Genomic DNA, 13,538 nt, shown 5'->3' with positions numbered 1-13,538 from the left:
CGTCCCTTTCAACACACATATTTTACTCATCTTTTTCAGGGTGATTTATTTGGTACACGTACAACTGGCTAAGAGTGATGTGGATTGAGTGCTACATCATCTTCCTAGAATTGCCGTGGCATTTCTATTGGCAGTTTATCCTACCAATTGCCATGGCAATGTTTCATCTCATTCATTCACTTTTCTTCTTTCTCTTTTGCTTCTTCTTGCTTTTTTCATCCTACCTGCACCTACTACCAAAGACTACCAAACCTCTTTCCAGCAATTAAAAGTAACATAAATTTACAATTAAAACGTAATCCAAGCTTTAGTATGTAATGCTCTAGTAATAAGTCTAAAATGCAAACATAATTTCTTAATTACAAGCAAATACTTCAGTGAAGATGCCTGAAATATAACTCATTTCAAGAGTTATCACACCCCTAAACTTAAATTATTGCTTGTCCTCAAGCAAATATGTATGAGTATGCATGAATGCAGGTATGCATAAATTTGCCAAAACATTACAATCACCAAATATATGACTGGACAATCTGAAATATATTTTTCACCTCTATTCTCAGCAGCCTTCTAAATAAAGAAAAATTGGTCTGAGTTCTATAGATTTGTTTAGGAAATGAAAGGCATAAAATGGTTCTTAAAAATAAAAGTTCCTAAATAATTATGTAATTATGGCTATAGCAGACCTCTCCTAATATATTTAAAATATCTTTCCTTTAAATTTAATTTCACTATTCTCACTTATTCAAGATTTTAATAACAATCATTACTTTATATAGAGAATTCAGCTTGTCACATAATTTCTTTGCTTGACAACCTCAATGGAGCAAACACTAGACTTCCAGATATTTCATCATGCCACAATTTGTATGGAATTCACTCATAAAGCTAAGGCTTTTAACTAAAAAGAAGGATGGAGCAAACAATTACCTCCTTAGCTACTCAGCCTAACACTTCAATGGAGTGTGCCTAAATTATTATTAACTTGATTTTTTTATCAATCTTATTTGAACTCATTTTTCTTATCAATAATACAATGGAGCAAACAAAAAATTACTGACCTACTAAATAAATTCAAACATTGGACTACAAAATGTTGCTAAGATATTCCTTATCATTTACAAACAAATTGTTAAATTTGGATCAAGAAATTCAAGATGCATTAAAAGAGTCATACTACAAACTTAATTGCATTGATACGTAACTTTTTCTACTTTTAAGAATCAATTTTCAAACAACTATCCTAAGCAAAAAAGACCTAACTACTCGAACAATTTTCTAAATTCATCAAAGAATTATTATCCTCATCGAATATCCTAGACAAAAAATATACTTAGTAAAGTCTGGTAATTGTTTGGCAATTGTATGTCATGGCAAAGAAAATGACAAGAAAACAAATATTAACATACATATCTAATGCAACCTATATGCATAACACACCCCCAAACCTAAAGGATGCATTGTCCTCAATGCATAAAAAAGAAAAATGTTAGATATCAAAACACATATTTACAAATATAGAAATGCAATGAAGAAAAAATGAATGTATGAATGAGGAATAAAAGCTTGGACAGAAAAATTGTTACTCTTGATTTGGTGATTGGCTGTTTAACGTCACAGTAATAATGTGCAAGCGTACACTATCGATGCACGTATAGTAGACAGATGTGAGTCTGTCAGATTTCGATCCCACAGGGATGGTAGTCTTTTGTCTATTAATGTTAGTGCAATAACTAGATAGAAACGTGGTAAATTGTAAGAATAGTTGTCGATGCAATAACTTGAAAACAATAAAATAAAATATGATAGTAATAAACCGGGATCCCCAACATGAATCTTCAGTAGAATACTAAGTGCTCACAAGGTATAAAGAGATAAGTCATTGTCGAAGCAATAAAGTTCAATATATATCTTACCCAGCGTCACCCATCTATTTAATCTGAGACTTAAACCTGCATAATAACCCCACTTTCTGGTGATGGCAGTATGACACTATTAAGAACAAGTGGACTAAATTCCTCTAATCCTCACTCAACTTCTGTTGAAATGCTTGTTGGCTCGATCTGTCATTGCGCTTTCCAGTGTTAGTGACTGTAATAACACTTCAGTGTAGCAAAAACATTCAAACCTCAAGATTAAACAATAAAAGCAAGATTGAATAAGATAACATTTCACCAAGAATTCATATGTACTTCCATATAAAAAGAAAATAGAGAATAATCACTAGCATTGAGAAAGATATAAGAAAGAATCAAGTGGAGAATACTATTCCTAGACAACTCGACTGAATCTCTCTATTCCTTCTTGTCTCACACTTAGGTCTCCTCATTAGAAGCTAGTCTGCATCTGGTTTTCGCGTTGGCTCACCCGTGAGAGGCTTAAGCTACCATAGCTGCAAGCTTCAAGGTAGGATGATGAAGACGATGATCTGAAAAAAACTCTCTTTTTCTTCTCACGTCCACCTTTTATGTCCTCATCCAACAGTATAGGTGTCCTTTCCCAAAATGATTATGTCCTTGAACGTACAGGTTGGTTATACCAGACTGGACAGCTCACGTAATTTTAGTTCTTATCCAGATAGCTGTCTAGTGCGGCGATAATTCTGGATGCAATCTGGAATTTACTCATGCAACGATATTAATGCAAAAAGATAGCAAAATTAAGGATAAAATAGGCTAGAATTCACTGAGTTATAAAATGCAATTACTAAACTAAAAATGCTAAAATGTATGCTAAGGATAATTAAATGGGAACAATTTAACAAATAAGTAAGGGGGAAAACCTATGTTCTTTCTAGTGCTATCACACCCTCAAACTTGACTTTTTACTTGTCCTCAAGTAAAACAGAAACTAGCAAGGCTACACAAAATTTTACTAAGGCAAATGATCATTCTAGCAACTTGAACCCTCTAAATTCCCAATGGATGAGTCATATTCAGATGAAATAATATTGCACCGACAATTCATAAGCATGAATGAATAAGGTTGCAACTTCATCAATGCTAGCATCATGCTTCAAACCCTAAGTTCTATCTACCATTACAACATTTATTGTACAATACTAAGTATACATTTTTTCGAAATAAGGGATATCATCGCATTACTGTACCCTTGTTCCTGAGAAGTAACGATGGGGTGCAACAAAACCCAGGGAGTACGTAATTGCGACGACACACACTCATGCAGCGACAGCCTTTGGCTAGATTGATTTTTCTAATGCTTGTATTGGAGTGTTCCCTTGTTAACATTCCATACTACACCCACTTTGGAGTGTCTCTATTTCATAACTATATATACAGATAGAAGGAGCTGCAAAAAGCAGATTCATTCAAGATTTAAGGAATGATAGCAGCCATCCATTACTAATGCACCCTAATTTATTCATCAATGAATTGAAGCTGTAACCTTTTGTCAAATTTATCCAACTTGTTCATTTTTAATTTACATGATTCAAGAATTAAGGATCGAATGTAACAAAAATTTTGAACCATTTTCATTAACTATAATTAAACCTTGCATTCTTCATTTTCGAAAACAAAAATTTTAAAATATGGATGCATTTCCAAGTCCCATGTGCATTCCCCTAAACTTAAAGTTTGCATTGTCCTCAATGCACTAACATGAAAATGTAATGACAATAAAAAATATGCAATGACACTATATACTTATCAAAATGAAACTTATAGCTACATGCAATGCATGAATACTATAACTAAAAATTAAAATAAACTAAACTCAGTTATCTGCTGCCATCGATATGGCTGCATGATGTTTCTTTCTCCCCCTTCTTTCGATTTTTTTCCTTGGAGCGCTTCTTTTTCTTTTCTTTGGGCTTTGCATACTCTTCGGCTCTGCCCCGGCATCATCGACTACTTCCTATGTAGGAGAGGCCATCTGGAGTGGTCTAGTGTAGACCACTATTGCTAATGAATTGCATTGCTCCTCACTGGTTACCTTAGCAACTTTCATCGGTTTTACTCTAGCTCACTCCAAATTATCATTATTTGCATCCACATGCTCGGGTGCTGTGAAAGTCTTCTCAACAAAATCTTCTTCTTCTTTTTCTTTCTTATTTTCAGTAACTTTTTCTTCTTTAGCAACAACTTCCTCTTTTGTAGCAGTAACTTCCTTCTCAACAATAGTGTCCTCTTGATCAGCAAAAATACCACCCTTAAACAAGCTATTAATCTTTCACAGGCATTTGTCAATGTCCCTAGATTCCTCTTCTTTCTCATTATCAGAGACCTGCACAATGGGTGGGGATGCCACCGATCTATCTCGGTATTCTAAGTCGTCATCCGGGGAAAAGAGGTCATAATTACGAATGATTGGTGGAAACATTGGGAATTCTGGTAGTGGAGATGGGCTTAGTTGGCCTCATGCGGCTACAATAGAACTGTTCCAGGCTCTGGTATATTCATAAAGCAAATTCTAGGATTTCTCCATATCTTCTACTGTAGCTACAAACCTGATCTGCCTGTTGTTGATGGATTTTGCCATTTTTCGACATATTTTAATTTGCGGCATAATGGCATCTCTGCATTCAGGTTTGTTCTTTTGCTGTCGGCTTTGCTTTGCCCTTTCTTACCTTACTATTTTTTGCCTCCTTCACTATTGACATGTCCTTGCCACGAGTCATTCTTTCTACAGAGGCTTCATTGATTGGGCCCTTATTTCTAAGATTTCCTCGCCAGCACAGGGCACAATTCCTCTTTGCTGGTGTAATATCACAAGTGATGGGAAAACCAAGATCTGAGTCTGCCTTGAGGTGCAGTCAACTATTTCTTGGTGAAGTATTGCGCCTACATCAATTTGTCTGCCCTTGATAATAGAATGTATCAGACACATTCTATTTAGGGTGACTGTGGTGTTGTGAGTGGAGGGTTTGAGCCTGCAGTTGACAAAATGAAACCAAAATTTTCCTTACTGTGTCAGGAAGTGACGGTGCATCGTGTAATTCTTTTGATTGGAACCCGTCCACATTGCTCCCTCGACACACAAGTCTCTCACAAACAGGTCTCATTTTTCATCAGTGATGTCATCAATAAACTCAGAGTGTTCATCGACATTGACCTTGGTGTTGTACAGCTTGTTGAATTTTTTAGCATCTGATGGTATTAAACCTTCTCGAATGAAAATGAACTCTGACTCATGATCGTAGAGATTAGCATAGAACTCACGTACCAATGAGGGAGAGTAGCTACCGGGATGGGTGCAAAAATTTTCCCACTTTAACTTCGAGATGGTTTTAGAGACTTGTTTACCCAAGTCTTGTTATGGTGAAAGGGCAATACCCTATTCGGGATGGAAATTCTGCTTCAACATGTTGTCATGAAATCATTCCTTTGCTGCTTTATTCGAGAAGATTATTGGCTCCTTTGTCTGTACTGACCTGGGGGATTTCAATTCATGAACTGTGGTAGCAGAGGATACATATTCTCAGTAGATTTGGTACCTTTCTTAAACGAGCCTCTTATTTTGGCCATCTCTTGTTGAGGGAGAATGATTTAAAGTTAAAAAGATATGGTCTTGAGAAGAGAAAAAAATAAAAATAGTTGCTTGAATGCATTATAGTCGGTACAGTGGGAGAGGATTTATAGTGAGTGAAAGAGGAAGATGGAGAGGCGTGTTGTTTTGTAAAGAGATATAAGGCTGGCGGGAAGAGTTGTGTCCAATAGAAATTGTGCCCGGTCAGAAAGATCTAACGACTGAGTGTGGTGGAATCTAAATTTCTTTGAATTCTGATGGGATATAAATGGTAGTACAAAATTATGGAATGCGCCGACAGCAGAAGTTTAATGCGTCGACAAAGGTACCTAATTTATTCTGCAAAAAGGAAGGAAAAAAACTTTAACAAAACATAAATAAAATAAAATAAAATCATAGAGTATTAATTAAAAATGAAAATTTTTTGATCAATTTAATGGTCTGTGCCTACTTTTGATCATTGTTGTCAAAATAGTGTTTCAGCCTCTATCCATTTACTTTAAACTGGTGTCCATCACATAAATCTCGAATTGTGATTTCACCATGAGGAAATACGGCTACAACTTCAAAAGGTCTAGACCAATGTAAACCCAATTTACCTTGGTGCAATTTGAGTCAAGAATTGAATAATAAAACTTGCTGACCCGCGATAAATTGTCGCTGTAAAATAATCTTGTCATGCCATCATTTGGTCTTTTCCTTATAAATTGTAGCATTTTCATAAGCATTTCTCCTAATCTCCTCTAGTTCAGTGATATCCAATAGTCTTTTCTTTCCAGCTGTTTCATAGTCCATGTTCACTTGCTTAATTGCCAACATTGCTTTGTGTTCCAGTTCGACTAGCATGTGACATGCTTTCCCAAAAATTAATTGATATGACGACATCCCTAATGGAGTTTTGTATGCTATTTGCAATACCCATAAAGCATCATCCAATCAGAAAGACCAATCTTTCCTTGAAGGTTTTACAACCTCCTTAAGAATGTTCTTAATTTTTTGATTTGATAGTTCGACTTGTCCATTGGTTTGCAGATGATAAATAGTAGTCATTCTATGATTAACTCCATAACTCTTCAGTGCAGTCGCCACGTGGTTGCAATGAAAGTGTGTACCCTGATCATTAATCAATGCCTTTGGTGTGCCAAAGCGGGTAGCACTGTCTTTGTATCATCCTTTGGGACTGCAACAGCTTCAACCCACTTCGAAATGTAGTCAACAACTATTAATATATAAAGATTACCAAATAAGCTCAGAAATGATCCCATAAAATCCATACCCCAAACATTGAATAATTCAAACTCCATAATTGGCTGCTGCAACATTTTATTACATCGGGATATAGAACCGGTGCGTTGACACCTATCGCATTAATTCACAAAATTATGGGTGTCTGTGAATAATGTCAGCCAGTAGAATCCTAATTGGATAACTTTAGCCGTGATTTTCATGCCACTGAAATGACCTCCAAAAGGAGCATCATGACAATGCTTCAGGATTGAAAACATCTCCTCTTCCGGAACACAACGTCGAATGATGTTGCCATTGCATACCTTGAACAAATACGACTCGTTCCAATGATACTTCACTACATCACGAAGAAATATTTATTTTTTTATGGCCTATGACACCCAATGAGAGTTTTCCACATACTAGATAATTAACAAAATCCGCATACCAAGGAGTTGCATCTACAACAAATAAGTTCTCATCTGGGAATGCGTTGACAATTTGAAGTATGTTTCTTTCTTCATTACCAACTTCCAATCGAGACAGATGGTTTCCATCTTGATTCTCTGAACCCTTATGATCTTTTATCTCAATGTCAAATTTTTGCAACAGTAATATCCAGCCTATCAATCTTGGTTTGGCATCCTTTTTCGCAAAGATATATCTCAACACTGAATGATCAGTGAATACAGTAACCTTTGTGCCGACAAGATATGAACGAAACTTGTCAAAAGTAAAGACTACAACCAACAATTCTTTCTCTGTGGTAATATAATTGAGTTGAGCTTCTGTAAGATTTTTGCTAGCATAATAAATGGCATGAAAAATTTTCACCTTTCTTTGTCCTAGAACTGCACCCACAACAAAGTCACTTGCATCGCACATAACTTCAAAAGGTTGGGAGCAATCGGGTGCAATGACAATGGGTGCATTCACTAGCTTCTTTTTTAACTGAATAAATGCATCCAAACATGCATCGTCAAAGAAGAATTTTCAATTCTGTTCCAGCAATAAGCATAAGGGCTTTGCAATTTTCGAAAAATCTCTAATAAACCTTCGGTAAAACCCCGCATGTCCAAGAAAATTGTGGATACCTTTCACGTTTGTTGGTGGAGGTAATTTTTCAATGATTTCCACATTATCTTTGTCTACTTGAATGCCTTGACAAGAGATGCGATCGCCTAACACATTACCTTCAGTTGCCATGAAATGACATTTTTTCCAATTCAGGACAAGATGTGTGTCCTCACATCGCTTTAGTACTTTATCCAAATTGTCAGTGCAATGATTAAAATTATTCTCATAGACTGAGAAATCATCCATAAAAACCTCTAAAGAGTCTTCAATCATATCTAAGAATATTTCTATCACACACCTTTGAAATTTGGCTAGTGCGTTGAAAAGATAGAAAGACATAGGGTGAAAAGTGAATGTACCAAAGGGGCAGGTGAAAGTTGTTTTCTCCTCATCCTCCGGTGCAATAGCAATTTGATTGTACCCAAAATAGCCGTCTAAAAAGCAATAATAGGCCTTTCCAGCAAGCCAATCTACTATTTGGTGGATTAAAAGAAGTGGGAAATGATCCTTCTTTGTGGCCGTATTTAATTTGCGATAATCCATACAAACTCGTCAGCCCATGGGAATGCATGTAGGAATTAATTCATCCTTACCGTTGTGAACCACAGTGATGCCACTTTTTTTATGCACGCATTGCACTGTACTTACCCAATTGCTATAAAAAATCTGGTAAATAATTCGAGCTTCAAGCCATTTTATGATTTCTTTCTTGACAACTTCTTTCATCTTCTCGTTTAATCTTCTTTGCTATCGATTGCTTGCCTTCATCTTCCGACTTGATCTTGTACATGCAAAAAGAAGGATTAATGCATTGAATATCGGCAATACTCTAAGCAATAGCTCGTTTATGTTGCTTGAGAATATGGACTAATTTCTCTTCTTGAATTACATCCAGTGGGCGGAGACAATAACTGGGAGAGTATTGTGGCCACCTAGAAAGACATATTTAAGATGAGGAGGTAGTGGTTACAATTCTAGAGTAGGAACTTCTTCAATAGATGGCTTGAAAATTGGGGTTGTTCTATTGGCTAGGTCTAAGGATTCAATCTGCCATCTATGCTTGGGTTCAAGATTATGAGCTTCAAACATGCTGTCACAATTTTCTAAGGATTCGACATCAAATGTCACTACAAACTCTTCAGAAAGTACTGTACTTTGGTCATTGAACTCTTCCTCAATTAGATCATCTAGCACATCTACAATATGACCTTCTTCTTTGTCCTTGCATTGAATAGATTCAAAAACACTGAAGGTGACTTGCTCATCATTAAGTCGTATGGTTACCTTTATAAACATTAATAAGAGTCCTACCGGTGACTAAAAATGGTCGTTCCAAGATTATAAGAACCTCCTTGTCTGCCTCGTAGTTAAGTATGATAAAATCAGTCGGAAAATGAATTTATCCTCACAAACTAAGATGTCTTTTATTTGCCCTTCAGGTTGAGCCAAGAATCGATCAACTAGTTGTAATGTCACTGCGGTAGACTTCATGCACCAATTCCCAACTTTCTGAAAGTAGATAGTGGCATTAGGTTAATGCTAGCTCCCAAGTCGCATAAAGCCTTACCCAAATAATGATTGCCAATTGAACATGGAATGGTAAAGCTTCTAGGATCTTTCAATTTAGGGGGCAACTTGTTTGTCAAAACAACACTATAGCCTTCTGTGAGTGACATAGTTTTAATATCAGTGAGCTTCTTCTTCTTGGACAAGAGGTCTTTCATAAATTTCCCATAACTCAGAATTTGTATTAGAGCATCTACTAAAGGAATGTTGATCTGCAGTTGCTTCAGTGTGTCCAGGAACTGCTGATACTATTTGTCATGCTTATTTTTCCTGAATCTTTGTGGGAAGGGTAAAGGTAGAGATATATCTGCTTGCACTAACATCTTTGATTGCGTCGACAGTTTCGAAGGTCAGACATTAGGCATATATGAGTGACAATTTGTGGAACTTCTTTATCTCATGCATTGACAAACTCTTTAGATTCAACCTTCTCACTAGTTATTACACTATCCGTATCTTGAGGTGCTATAGTACGGTTTGCTAGTTTTTTTACCACTCCAAAGAGTGATAGCCTTACAATGTTATTTTCCCCTCAGACTAGGATTTTTCGTGTCACTAGGTAATGAGCCTGATGGTCGAGTATTCAGATTTGAAGCAAGTTGTCCTAATTGTGCCTCCAAAGCTCGAATGGAAGATGAATCCCCTTGTATGGTAGCTTTCGCGTAAGTAATAGGCTCCCGCATTAATGTCTCAAGAGTTGCTAATGGGTCAGAAGTAGAAGCTTGTGTGTACAGTTGCTGTCGATGTCCTTGAACATGTTGATTTGGTACTGAAGAGTGTTGTGGTTGCATCAGAATTTGGTGTGGATGTGTCTGGCCTTGTTATGGATGCCTTTGAGTGTGCTGATTGTAGTTTTGCAATTGTTGATTGTACTTCCCTTGCCTGGGATTATAATTACCCTAATTAGATGTACTCCCACATCTGAATGTCGCAGCATTTTGTCTAGCATTCTGAGTTCCCAAAACGGTTGCTTGCGTGTAGAGTTGTTGTAAGAATTACCATAAGAATTGTTGCGGATGTTACTAATATAATAGGCATTCTTTGCATGTTGTGGACAATCTTCATAGCTATGGTTGTCACTACAAATCTCACAACAAAATGTAGGAACATCAACTTGCTCAGCGACTTGTATAGGTGCTACTCCGCTAGTTCCTTGCATATTTTTAATCATGTTTGTGAGAGAAAAAACTTGAGCACTTAGTGCAGTTATTGTACCCAATTCAATAACTCATAGAGTAGTTTTTGCTCGTACAGCTCTAGAGATAGGATATTGATAATCATTCTGGTAAATTCTCTCAAGAATTCTCACAGCATCATTATAAGTACAACCCAGCAGAGGTCTATTGGCTGATGCGTTGACAAGATTCCTTGTATGTGAATTCATTCTATCATAAAAAATCTCAGTTTGTGTTTTTGGTTGAATGTCTTGCATGGGGAAACGTCAACGTAAAGGTTTATAACATTCCCATGGGGAAATGTCGTGCATCTTCAAGGCATAATCAGGAATGCCTTGTCGACTAAAGTAAGCACAGATCAATAAAAAGGATTTAAGATGTTCTCTCGCATCTTCATGTGGCAGTCTAACATATTATCCATTAGAATTCAACATTTGAAACATTACTGGCTTAAGTTCAAAATTCCCAGCTTGGATTACTGGCCTAACAACTCCTGGTTGTAAATCATCCAAAACAAGTACTACAAAATCCCGTACAGTCCTATTTTGTATGCGAGCATCTTGCGGCAACAATAGGTTATTAGCATTTTGTTGTTGCATCGAGGGTATGGTTGTATTGTTCCCTAGTAGAGCCATATTTGTTTGTTCTTGAAGTCTATTCTGAACAGTCCTTTCAATTTCTAAATCAAAATTGGCAAGAAAATTTGAATTTCTTCAGGACATAAAATACCTAAATTGAAGTTAAAGAAATCGCAACAAAGAAAAAAATAGTTAGTGAATACGAAATGTTATATAAGGAAAATAAAGTGCAAAAACACACAAAAAACAAAAATAAACATCAAAAAAATGCCATCACCAGCAACGGTGCCAAAAACTTGATCAACTGTTTAACATCACAACAATAATGTGCAAGCGTACACTGTCGATGCACGTATAGTAGACAGATGTGAGTCTATTGGATTTCGATCCCACAGGGATGGTAGTCTTTTGTCTATTAATGTTAGTGCAATAACTAGATAGAAACGTGGTAAATTGTAAGAATAGTTGTCGATGCAATAACTTGAAAACAATAAAATAAAATATGACAGTAATAAACTGGGATCCCCGACATGAATCTTCAGCAGAATGCTAAGTGCTCACAAGGTATAAAGAGATAGGTGATTGTTAAAGCAATAAAGTTCAATATATATCTTACACAACGTCACTCATCTATTTAATCCGAGACTTAAACCTACATACTAACCCCCCACCTTCTGGTGATGGCAGTACCACACTATTAAGAACAAGTGGACTAAATTCCTCTAATCCTCACTCAGCTTCTATTGAAATGCTTGTTGGCTCGATCTGTCACTGCACTTTCCAGTGCCAGTGACTATAATAACACCTCCATGTAGCAAAAACATTCAAACCCTAAGATTAAGCAATAAAAGGAAGATTGAATAAGATAACATTTCCCCTAGAATTCATGCGTACATCCATACAAAAAGAAAATAGAGAATAATCACTAGCATTGAGAAAGAAATAAGAAAGAATCAAGTGGAGAATATTATTTCTAGACAACTCGACTGAATCTCTCTATTCCCTCTTGTCTCGCACTTAAGTCTCCTTGTTAGAAGCTAGTCTACATTTGGTTTTCACGTTGGCTCACCCGTGAGAGGCTTAAGCTGCCATGGCTGCTAGCTTCAAGGTACGATGATGAAGACGATGATCTAAAAAAACTCTCTTTTTCTTCTCACGTCCACCTTTTATGTCCTCATCCAACATGTTGGTTATACCAGACTGGACAGCTCACGCAATTTTAGTTCTTATCCGAAAAGCTGTCAAGTGCGGCGACAATTTGGGATGCAATCTGGAATTTCACTCATTCCGCGACATTAATGCAAAAAGATAGCAAAATTAAGGATAAAATAGGCTAGGATTCACTGAGTTATAAAATACAATTTACTAAACTGAAAATGCTAAAATGTATGCTAAGGATAACTAAATGGGAACAATTTAACCAATAAGTAAGGGGAAAAACCTATGGTCTTTCTAGTGCTATCATTTGGTTTGGATGATTTCTTGGTTGGACGTTTGTAACGCTATTGCCTCTCTTATTCACCACTATCAATTGGGACTAGTTTTCCAGCAGTTGTCTTGTAACGTTTCCTTTTATGCTGACTAATAGGCACACCGTCTTCTGAATCAAAGTTTGATTTTGTGAGTTCATCAACCAGTTGATGAATTGCACGTTCTTGTGCAGTTATTGGTTCTTTCGATCTTGGTGTGGTGGTAGTGGTAGTGTTGGCAGGTGCAGGAGCTTGAGTCACATCATCATCTTCCTTTTCAGATTCAACATGAAAATATTCAATTTTCTCTACTTTTCCTTTTTGTTTGGTGGTCTGCTTCTTCGAAGTAAGTTTTTCACCCTCATCACTGTCCTTCTAGGACTCTAGCAACAACTTCTTAGGAAGAGCAAGGATGTGGGCATCTGATGAGTAAAATAGCTTTTTCCATTCATCTAACATAGCCCCAAAATATGGCCATTTCCTCTTGAGCCTTGCCAATATCAATAGCCATCAACCATTGTTGCTTTTCTAATTTCTAAAGTTGTTGCTGCAGGGCCTCTAAGATCTCAAGCACCTTTTGCTCAATTGCACTCTTAGAGGTTATTGGAGCAGCATCAGTGGGCTTGGGTGGAGAATATCAACATCCCTTCTTTCCTGATGTAATGGCTTTTCTCGAACATGATCATTTCTGATTCTTTCCATCTATCGCAACTCTTTTCTCCTTCACCTTTGGGTTCTCTCAATCTCAATTTTCATCAATGTTGTCAATCCCCGGCAACGGTGCCAAAAACTTGTTGCGTGTAAAATTGTATTGCAAATGTGCAAGTGTACACGTTGATTCAAGTAATATAATGATGAGTGAGTATTGTCTCCACAGGGAGCAGAAGTTGATTTGAATTGGTAAGTATTATTAAAGATTTAACAAATGGAGCTCTGCAAAATAAACAAAGTATAACTTG

The sequence above is a fragment of the Gossypium raimondii genome, chromosome 11 (assembly GCF_025698545.1).
Source record: "Gossypium raimondii isolate GPD5lz chromosome 11, ASM2569854v1, whole genome shotgun sequence".
NCBI classification, from domain to species: domain Eukaryota; kingdom Viridiplantae; phylum Streptophyta; class Magnoliopsida; order Malvales; family Malvaceae; genus Gossypium; species Gossypium raimondii.
This window is presented reverse-complemented; position numbering follows the sequence as displayed.